Source organism: Humulus lupulus, chromosome 1, assembly GCF_963169125.1.
Source record: "Humulus lupulus chromosome 1, drHumLupu1.1, whole genome shotgun sequence".
NCBI lineage: Eukaryota > Viridiplantae > Streptophyta > Magnoliopsida > Rosales > Cannabaceae > Humulus > Humulus lupulus.
Genome location: NC_084793.1, coordinates 102,713,449 through 102,724,520, shown reverse-complemented (window position 1 = coordinate 102,724,520; position 11,072 = coordinate 102,713,449). Strand labels below are relative to the sequence as shown.

At 33.6% G+C, this 11,072-nt stretch overlaps 1 non-coding gene across 1 annotated transcript; it reads left to right on the top strand.

Moving 5' to 3' along the window:
* Window positions 1-4,528: 4,528 nt before the first annotated feature.
* On the top strand, window positions 4,529-4,635 carry LOC133813098 (small nucleolar RNA R71). Its single transcript, XR_009884142.1, has one exon. It is a non-coding gene; the product is annotated as a small nucleolar RNA R71 (small nucleolar RNA).
* Window positions 4,636-11,072: the final 6,437 nt, after the last annotated feature.

The window sequence follows — 11,072 nt, the reverse complement described above, 5'->3', positions numbered from 1 at the left end:
TTTTTTCCACTTCCCAATTCAACAAAATACCACAAACCACACAAACAAACTTTTTAAACCAACACTCAACATCAAATCTAAACAATACAACTCTTATCCACCCAAATCACAATAATATATTGTCAAAAACATAGAAACATTCAGAGAATAAGAGAAAAATAATTACCCCCAATTAAAATTGTATGAAAGTCCTCAAGCTCTCCCAAGCATTCAAAATTAGGATTTTGAATGGTGAGAATGTAATTGAAAGGGGATTTAATCCAAAGTGATGATGGAAAAATGTTTGAATCAAGGTTATATGAAGATTATGAAAGAAATTTTGGAAATGTTTGATGGGTTGGCCTGAAACAATGGTGTAATAGAGGTGGGAATTTCAGACTGTATAGAGAGAAAAAAAATAGAAAGTGAGGAAAAATCCAGAAAACTTACGGTTTATAGAAAATTCGCGTCTAAGCGCCGCGACTCATGAGGTGTCGCGCCGCGACCCGTGTGAAATTTTGGGTTTAAATTCTGGGGATGTGCGCTGCAGCTCAATGTTAAGGCGTCGCGGCACCTGGACACTTACGAAAATCCCTGGGATCTCTGTCTGTGCTGCGCCACGGCTCTAATGTAGCGGCACTGCGACTCAAATTGGCTCCTACAGAAAAACTTCATTTTGTTTACAGTTTTATTGTTTTCACGAATTTCATGACTCATATTTACAATCTAAAGTCTAAAGGTCCAAAACTCTAAAAAAAAACTAAACCAACACAAAAATTTAACACCAAACCAAAAACAACAAAAATACTTGTCCAATTAAAATACTAAAAAGAACTTGGGATGTCTCCCAAAAAGTGTTGTCGTTAACGTCATTTAGCTAGACGCTTGTTTGCTTGCATATTTCAACTTGGATCAAGTCCACCCCTCACATCCTTGAGAGCCATAATGCCATGAGTTGGCCCTCGTTTCTTGTTATTATAGGTTGGTGGAACTTTACCCCACTCATGTAACATTCGAATCCTCTCACTAAAGAACTTTTATAAACGATGACACACTTTTCACATTCCACTTTTAGCCATGGATCTCTACTGAGAGACTTCCAACTTATTCTCTCCTATTTTTACCACTTCAACTCTACAACAAGTTGGAATTTCCGTTGCTGCAAAAACATTAAATATTACCTCCTCTTTTTGCACTCACAACTTCAACTCACCCTTTTGTACTTCAATTAAAGCCCTACCAGTAGTCAAGAATGGCCTTCCAAGTATTATTGGAATATTGTTATCTTCCTCCATATCAAGAATGATAAAGTTTGTACGAAAGATGAATTTGTCCACTTTCACCAATACATCATCAATCACTCCACGAGGATGTTTGACTGATCGATCTGCCATCTGCAAAGACATGATAGTAGGCCGAGCTTCTCCCAAATTCAACTTCCGAAAGATTGATAGAGGCATTAGATTCACACTGGCCCCTAAATCACATAAAGCCTTTGTCACCACTAAGCCCCCTATAGAGCATGGGATATTGAAATTACCAGGATCTTTTAGCTTGGGAGGTAGTTTCTTTTGAATTATCGCACTGAACTCCTCAGTAAGTGCCACTATCTCATAGTCCCCCAATTTCCTTTTCTTTGACAAAATTTCATAAACTTCACATAACTTGGCATTTGTTCAAGTGCCTCAAAAAACAGGATATTGATGTGTAGCTTTCGAAAGATATCAAAAAATTTAGAAAACTGCTTCTCAAGCTTATTCTTTTGAAGCCTCTGAGGATATGGGATCTTTATATGGTGATCTATGCTTATTTATGGCTGCTTCTCTAAGTTCTCAGTAACATTTGACCCACTCACTTCCTTCTCCTTATCAACCACTTTTGACTCTTTTAACTCCTTGCCACTCCTCAAGGATACTGCATTGCACTGCTCTTTTGAGTTTACCTCAGTAGTGATTGGTAAGTTCCCTTGAGCACGATTTGTCATCAAAGTAGCCAACTACCCTAATTGAGTCTCCAAACTCCTAATAGATGCCCTAGTTTCTGTCATGAATCGGTTCAGTACATCAGACTGTGCATCAGGTTGTTTCATATGTGTTGGCTGATGTGGTTGTGGAGGTGGAGGTGGGTATTGTTGCTGACTTTGAGGGAAAGGCTGTTGTGCAGCTTGCTTATTTTTCCATGAGAAGTTAGGATGATTCTGTAACGACCCACTAATCTAGACTACTTGGACCATTAACGAATCTATACATAAATCTTACATTTTTGCAGAAATACCATAATTTTATTGAAAACTTATGGAAACAAAGGTTACTTTCATAAAATAAGTAGGATATGGGTACCCATCGTCTTTAAAACAAAAATAACTTAAAAACTAAAAAGATTTACATAGAAAATGCGGAAAATACATTTAAAACCATAAAAACATAAACATGACTACATCCTCGAATCGAATAACGCTCGGCTCCTTGACTCCATTCACCATCGATACACATCCTCTAAGCGTCACGAATCTTTCCGCCTCTAAAGCTTATTTCCTGCACATAAACAGAAAGGAATGAGCCTAATGCCCAGCAAGGAAAATCTAACACATAGTCATAAACATAAACATAATGTCATAATAACGTAAAGACATATCATAACACATAATACACTTATTATAATGGCCATTATTACTTGGGGTCCCATAGACTAAACAAGCATATGCCCATGGGATTAATGGGGTCCTACTAGCTAAGTAGGTCATATGCCCATAACCCATTTGGGGTCTTGTTAGTCATATGGGTCATATGCCCAAGCCTACAACATACACATATACATATCATAACACTTTTAATAACATAAAAACATATAGATAACATAAGCACATAACATATTAATTCTAGCCTATTTTCCTTACCAAAGTTACCGGGATATAATGGACTGAGTTAGGACTTTTGGAACACTCCTAAAACCATAAGAAAGAGTGAGTCTTAAGAAGAAGATGAAATGAAAGAGAATAGGAAGACTAAACCATTAAAAGAAAATATGCTTACCACAACTTAAGTGCTTAAGAACTTGGATTCCCTAACCAAAATAAGAATGAGGTTAGGAAATTGAGTAGAAGACTAAGAGAAAGGAAACATAATACAGAAAGGAACTAGAGTTTTGGTTACCTCAATGATTTGCAAGATCAATCTAACCACAACCGAAATACTATAGAACTCACTTCCCAAAGTGTTTGATAAGCTTATGATGTTTAAGCTTATAGTTTTTCCCCAAACCAAGTGTTTACACTCTCACACTCACTTAACACTAGCAGCTTCTGAACTTAGAGCAAATGGTGAATAATGGCTGGGTACTAGGTCCTATTTATAGAGTTTGGGAATGAAAATATCTTGATTTTACTTGAATAAAAATAATGGCTTTTTAGGTGAAAATCATTTGAATAATCGTTCAGCAGAGGCTGAAGACTCGTTCACAAGATGCTGGACTGTTGAAGGAGTTTGAATGGCTGAAAGGAAATGAATTCAAAAGAGTTTGAATCCATGCTGAAGGAGGCGATATATCGCCCCCTGTAGGCGATATATCGCCTGGGCCAGTATGCCCGAGGCGACCGTGCATCGTTTCGTGTTTTCCGTATCTACGTGCTGCGACATATCGCCCCCTATAGCTGCGATATATCGGCATACGCTGAATATTTAAACACGAAATTACACATTTTTAGCTAAGTTTGAATGGAGTGAACAGCCTTGACTAAGCCCTCAACGTACTCAAAGCTGCTGACTGACCCTATAACATTCAAACTTTACTCCTTATTATATTTAATCCTCAAAAATCTTAATCCTTAATTACCATTCAAAACATGTGCTTAAAATCCTATTGGTTGATGTCTAAACCTTATAATATAATAATATAATCCTTAATATCAGTCACATTAATCAAACCTTAGGTTATACTTAATATTCTTAAACTATAGGTTAAACTTAGAAAATCTATAAGTACTACTATGAGTGTCCAAATAATTCCCGGTCTGAACCAAAAATCCACAATAACAAAGATAATGCTATAAATACTATCATACTATTATCTATCTTAGCTAAGTAAAGTTCTTGGACTCTACAGATTCCTCCACCCTTGGTTATATGACATCGAAAAGGGGTTGTTGGTAGGTCTTTGAAAATTTCCTATAGCTTGGACTTGTTCCATAGGTATATTATTCATATCCATGGTAGGACACTGATTTAATGGATGAGCACTCCCACATGCCCCACATAAACCCTAAACTTGCATGGTTTGGGTTGACATGTTGCTCTGTTGTAACTGCTTCGTTATAGCTGCCATTTGCGCTGTAAGCATGGAAATATCATCCAATTCAATCATACCAGCCACTTTCTTTGTTTGTCCCCTTTCAATTGGCCACTGGTAGTTTTTTATTACCATATCCTCTAGAAATTCATACGCCTCATTAGCACTCTTACTCATAAACTCACTTCCTGCTGCAGCATTTACTATGGTACGAGTAGTACCATTCAACCCATTATAAAAATTATGAACTAGCATCCACCTCTCTATACCATGATGTGGGCACTTCCTTAACAACTCTTTAAATCTTTCCCATGCATCATACAACAATTCCCCTTCTGTCTGGTAGAAATTTTTGATTTCCCCTCTCAACTTTGCAGCTTTTGCTGGAGGGAAAAACTTTGCTGAGAACTTTTGGGATAACTCCTCCCATGTTGTGATAGAATTAGCTTGCAATGAAATTAGCCAACTCTTTGCCCGGTCTCATAGAGAGAATGGGAATAATCTAAGTCTAATCGCATAGTCACTCGCCTCATTCATCTTAAATGTTGCACATAACTCCAAGAAATTGGCTGTGAAAATTTGGATCTTCCGTGGGAAACCCCCCAAACTAAACAATAGACTACACCATTTGTAATATTGCTAGCTTAATCTCGAAATTATTTGCAGCAATAGTGGGTGTATGATGCATGAATTCACTCCTATGACAGTAGGAAGTACATAGTTTCTAAGCATCCTTGGTCCTTGTTCCACTGTGACCTCTGCAATATTTAGGATATTATTAACATTAGCAGCATTGTTTGCTGGATTTCCTTGATTCTCAGCCATGGCAAAATCCATCCTTTTCTTTATCTTTCATTTTTGTCTGCACGTTCTTTCAAGTTCAAGATCTACTGATATGAGCTCATTTTTTCTACTTCGTCGCATATACTAATAATTCTTGAAACACAATACAACCTTGATCCGAATTAGTACTAAAAGAAAAAAAAAACCAAAGTAGAACAAAAAATAATTAATTTTGATATTGGATATTAGTCTCGGCAACGGCACCAAAAACTTGATCGCAAAAATATGATGTGCAAGTATACACAATCGATTCAAGTAATAAAATAGTAAGTAAAGTATCGTTCCCACAAGCCTATCAACCAATTACCAATAATTGCTTATGAATTTCTTTTTGACTGTTAAAATTAAAATGAATAATTCTAACTATGAACACAATTTAAATAACTGTAAACAGAACAATGAATCAACAGATTAAAAATCAATAATAAAAAGCCTAGGGAATTATTTTCAACAACTTTTCATTCTATTAATTTTACTAATTAGTTCTAAATCTCTTCTTCCTATTATAATAGCATATTAACAAAAACCGATTCCTATTCTTTTTCAAGATATAAGATCTCAACCTATATGCAGGTTTTCTACATCTCTATGATAAACTTAAGCACATAGTAGGCATTAAGAATGGTAACCTAATTGCTACACAAGTCATGCATGCACTCTCGTCCAATATGCAACCTATGTCTATATAACGATGGCATATTCAATTTGCATCTTTAGAATTTTGAATCAAAATTATAAATCAAGCAAATAGTGATCAAATATTTAATAGCATTAAGTAAACATCATATAGATTAGAATAAAGAAGAAGTATCAATAGAATATCATAATAAAATTAAATAGAAATACAAGTGACTACATTAACCCCTAGATAGAGGATTTAGTTCATATCAGACATTATAACAATAACATTCAAATAATTGTTCATAGAAAATACCCTAAAAGAACTAAGATGAAGAAGAAATCTAGAGAACAATAAAAAGATAAACCAAGTAGTCTCCTTAGGGTTTTTCAGAAATCATCATAATGATGCTTAAATAGTAATTTGTGCTTTGGATGTGAAATCCCGCTTTTGCCCCTACATAAAATGCCCTTTTCTGCGAAAAACGCCACTCAAGCACCACGACTCTATAATGAGGCGCTGCAGTCCGTGTCCAAAATATGGAATTCTCTTGTCTCTAAATTGCTCAAGCGTCGCGGCTCTAATAGACTTGCGTCGCGGTTCAAATTCATCAACCAATAGTGTCACGACTCTCAAAGGCAGCGCCACAACCCTATGCTTCTTGATAGATTGACCTCTTTGGCTAATCGTAGCATCGCAGCTCAAATTTCCTTTTTTCATCAAATTCCATATTTTTGACACCAAATGTAGCCATTTATCAATTACGTCCCATAAATTTGAAATACTATCAAACACAGGCAACAAAACATCATACTGCATAAAAAAATTACTAAATAAACCTCAAAAATTAAATAAAATAACCCTTTAAAACACTATAAAAAAACTACTTTATCAGCTTGCTTGAGCACCATAGTCGGGGATTCATAGAGGAACTAGGGTCGAACCCTAATTTTGTCGCTTCGGTCGGCCTGTTGTATTCTTTTGTATTGTAAATGACCTTGTAATGTTTATTATGAGATCCCGTATGTAATCTTAAACTTTTTAATGAAATGATTACTTCTTTTTACCAAAATTTGTAACCTTAACTTGTTAATTACCTTTAGTTACACATTTATGGCCAAATGCTCGATTAGCGAGTCTAGCACTATTTAAAGTACACAATATAACAGTCTTGGCTATCCACGATATTACAGAAGTGGTGAAGGCGACCAGACAGGGTCAAAGAAAAACAAAGCCAGAGAGAAGTACACCTCAATATTCATCGCGTATACCGACCTGACAGATATGCGTGAACACATATACCTGGAAAATTCATTTTTCCTTCCTTGGAAGAAACCAGAATCCCTGAGAAATCAGTGAGCAAAAAGAGATCCGACCAAATTTTGTCATTACTAAACAACATTGGCCATAACACTAACGATTGCTGTCAACTAAAGCATAAGATCGAAACACTCATCCGAGCTAGACTATTAGCACAGTACGCTCGAAATTGGGTAGCTCCCAACCCACCAACTGTGAAGAATCCACAACTAGCTCAGGGACATCAAGCTAATCCACCACCAGCTCTCCCAACTCCGAAAAGTCAACTGATCCCTCCTCATGTTGAAGGAAGAGATACAGCCACGATTGCAGACATACCTCATTTGGCTAGCACAAGCAATGTAGCCCATAAAAGATATTTTGAGAAGCTAAAAGCTAATGAGGGTGTGGTGTTCACTTCGGAACAACAACTATCAAAGCAACAACTAATGGATAAACAACCAATAATTTTTACAGAGGAGGACACTAGCCACGTCCAATTCCCTCATAATGATCCGCTTGTAATAACCATTCAACTCGCTAACATGAGAGATAGATGGATTTTGATAGATAATGGGAGCTCAGTGAACGTGCTATTCATGTCCACTCTATAAAAGATGGGGCTATTAGTTACTGATCTAAAGGCGACCTCCACGACTCTATGTGGGTTCTCAGGAGAAGGAACGAAAACCATTGGGACAATCGAGCTTGTTATAAATATTGGAGATGAAGCACGAGTTGTGGCCAAGATGCTCGAATTCATTGTAATAGACTGTCCAACTTCCTATAACGCCATTTTGGGGTAACAAACATTGATGACGTTCGAAGCCATAACTTATGTTCGCCATTAAATGCATAATCTAGATTATGGAGAGGAATTAACAATACACACATATGCATACAAGAACCCTATCAAGTTCTATTACAAAGTTTCACATAGATGAGACCCCAAGATCAAAACAACAATCAACACAAGGTTCTTCCTCACCTTGAGTACAACAATGTTGAAACCTATAGTATCCTCCCTCTTTGATTGTTAGTCTCCAAACACCTTAACATAATCATCAAGTCATTATACATACAAAGATCAAACTCTCATCAACAAACATAAGAGGTCCAAAATTATTACCCTTGCATGTGTAGGCTAAACCCTAGCACAACACCCCCTCTATGTTCTTGTGAAATTCAAACCTATCATCACCATGAATTTCACCATGCTTAGAATCAAGAAGAAGAAAAAAAGAACCACCCATGAACCTTAAACTCACACCTTAGAATTCAAAGTCTCCTTCTCTCTTCTTCTTTCCTTTTTTCTCTTCCTTCTCTCCTTCTCTCTCTATTTCTCACGAGCACTCTATCTCATTTTCTCTCTCTAGTTTCGGTAGCCACACAACAAATGAGCTATCATACTCTAATTTTTCCTTTTATTTACCCTATTGGCCAAATGCCCTAAGATTCTAGCAAGAAAAGGTAGCTTCAATCTCTTCTTTATTTTATTCCTTAATTTCCTATAATTCTAATAAAAAGGTGGTGGACTTTCCTCTTTCTAATTGATTCCATACTAATGTGGGAATTCTCCAAAAATGGAAAGCAACCTCCCAAGCATTTCTTTCACACCACACGCCTACTCCCTATCTCTCTTCTCTCTCATTTGTTTCATTTTCTCTATGTGAACACTAGCCCTTCTAGAACACTCTCTAATTGGTAGTTTTTCTAAAATTAGGGAATCACTCACATTCTCATAATTTAGTCTAAGTTCATAACATTCCACTTGCATGCTCACCATGCATGCTCTTTTCTACTTACCATGCACTCTCACACACAATGAAAACACATTTGCAAGCTAGCACAAAATAATTAACTAAAACAATTAAATAAATTCAAACAATTACAACTTAACATTTAAATAAATGAAACAAAATAATTTAACACATAATAAAATAAAATAAATAAATAAAATTTGTGCGCTACACCATGCGTATCTCAAGTGGGCCCAATATGAGGAGGCTTAACTTATTGCTTTATTGGAAAAATGTCATTGGCACTGTTAGGGTGGTAGCTGCATGTTCCCCCATGTCAGGCAGAGTCGTGAGACATCCTTCTTGCCGCTTGTACGGAATCGACAACATGATCTCTGTGGCCACTGGGTGTCAGACAACTGTATGTGGTCCAGAGCACCAAACTGGTTGACACCTGTCAACTATTCTTCTCCTTTAGAGGAGGGTTCTCTAACACTTAGATAAGTTGGTCATGACTTGAAGGTCTTTTGGAGAATTACTTCCCGACTAGGTTCTCAAGAGGTAATGACGTTTGATGATATACTCCTCCCTTGGTGATACTAATGATGAGAACTGGACTCGGGCTCTCGTAGAGCATTTAAACATCATCTTAATCTATGTCATGTGTCAAATGGTGAAAACACAAACAACATATATATATATATAGATTTTAATATTGATATAAATTTGATGAACTCAAAAGATTATAACTAATTGGGCAAAATTATATTAATCAATCACCCATATAAGAAAAAAATACTAATTATTGGACAAGTTAATAAAGGAATACTCTATTTATCGTCTACAAGTATAACACCCACAATGGTTTGTAAACAATGTGTGATTTTTACAAAAAAATAAAATAATCATTACTCAACATATACAAATAAAACATAAATTCACCTAAATTATAATAAAATAGATAAAATAGTTATAAAAATTATAGAATACTACATCTCTCCAAAGCTTTCCATTATAACTTTTTTTTATATATATATCTTTATATATTATAAATGTGGGTTTAAAAGAAATTGTTGTTTTCCATTAGATTTAATCTTTTTTTTATTATTTTCTAACACGGTTAGTTTTAAAGTTATCTAAATAAGATAAATAAGTTTAAAAAAATAATAATAAAAAGTAATAAAGTCATTTAAATAAAGTAAATAAATTGAAAAATAATAATAAATGAGTCATAATAATTTCTTATTACATATTTTAAAATTTCATATTATAGTATTTAAATTACTCTATCAATTATATTTTCAAAACTATAACCGAAAAATATCTATGTGCTTAAATTTATTAATTTATTTCATTTATTAATTATTTATTTTTCATTTGACGAATTTTCTATCCAAATATATATGCAATAGTGAAATAAGACATAAATATACATACTTTCTTATTTTTCCTTTTAGTTTTTTTAATGAAAAATTACTTATTTTAATTGCTCTAACCATTAATCTAATGGATTCTTGGTTAACATTTTTTTTTTTAAAAGTACAAGCAATGTTTTGGTTTATTTATTTAAAATTTATATGACAATTAAAAAACATAATAAAAATAAATTAATAAATTTTCTAAATAAAACTAAGTAAACATGCATTTGCACGTTTATTTTACCTAGTATATATATAAATGTGTGTTTAACAGAAATTATTGTTTTCATTTAGATTTAAAAAAACATATATATTATTTCTAACACCGTTAGTTTTTTAGTTTTGAAGTTGTCTAAATAAGGTAAATAATTTAAAAAAAAATAAAAAAGTAATAAAGTCTCCAAATAAGGTAAATAAATTGATATTATCACATATTTTAAAATTTATCATCACATATTTTAAAATTTCATATTAATGTATTTAAGTTACTCTATCAATTATGTTTTCAAAACTATAACTGAAAAATATTTATATGCTTAAATTTATTCTTTTATTAATTATTTATTATAATTTAACATATTTTCTTTATTCAAACATATGTATAATAGTAAAATAAGACATAAATATACATATTTTTAATTTTTCGTTTAGATTTTTTTAATGAGCAATGGCTTATTTTAATTGCTCTAGCCATTAATTAAATAATATATATATTTATATATAACTTTTTATTAGCTTTAATTTTTTTTTAAATTAAATCATTAATATTAGATCAAATAAAATTTTTTAAATTCATAGTTTTGATTTAGATTTTTTTTTTACTCTTTATTATATTGAAATTCATAGGTTTTTTTTCTTTCTAAAAAAGTATTTAAAATTAAAACTAGAATA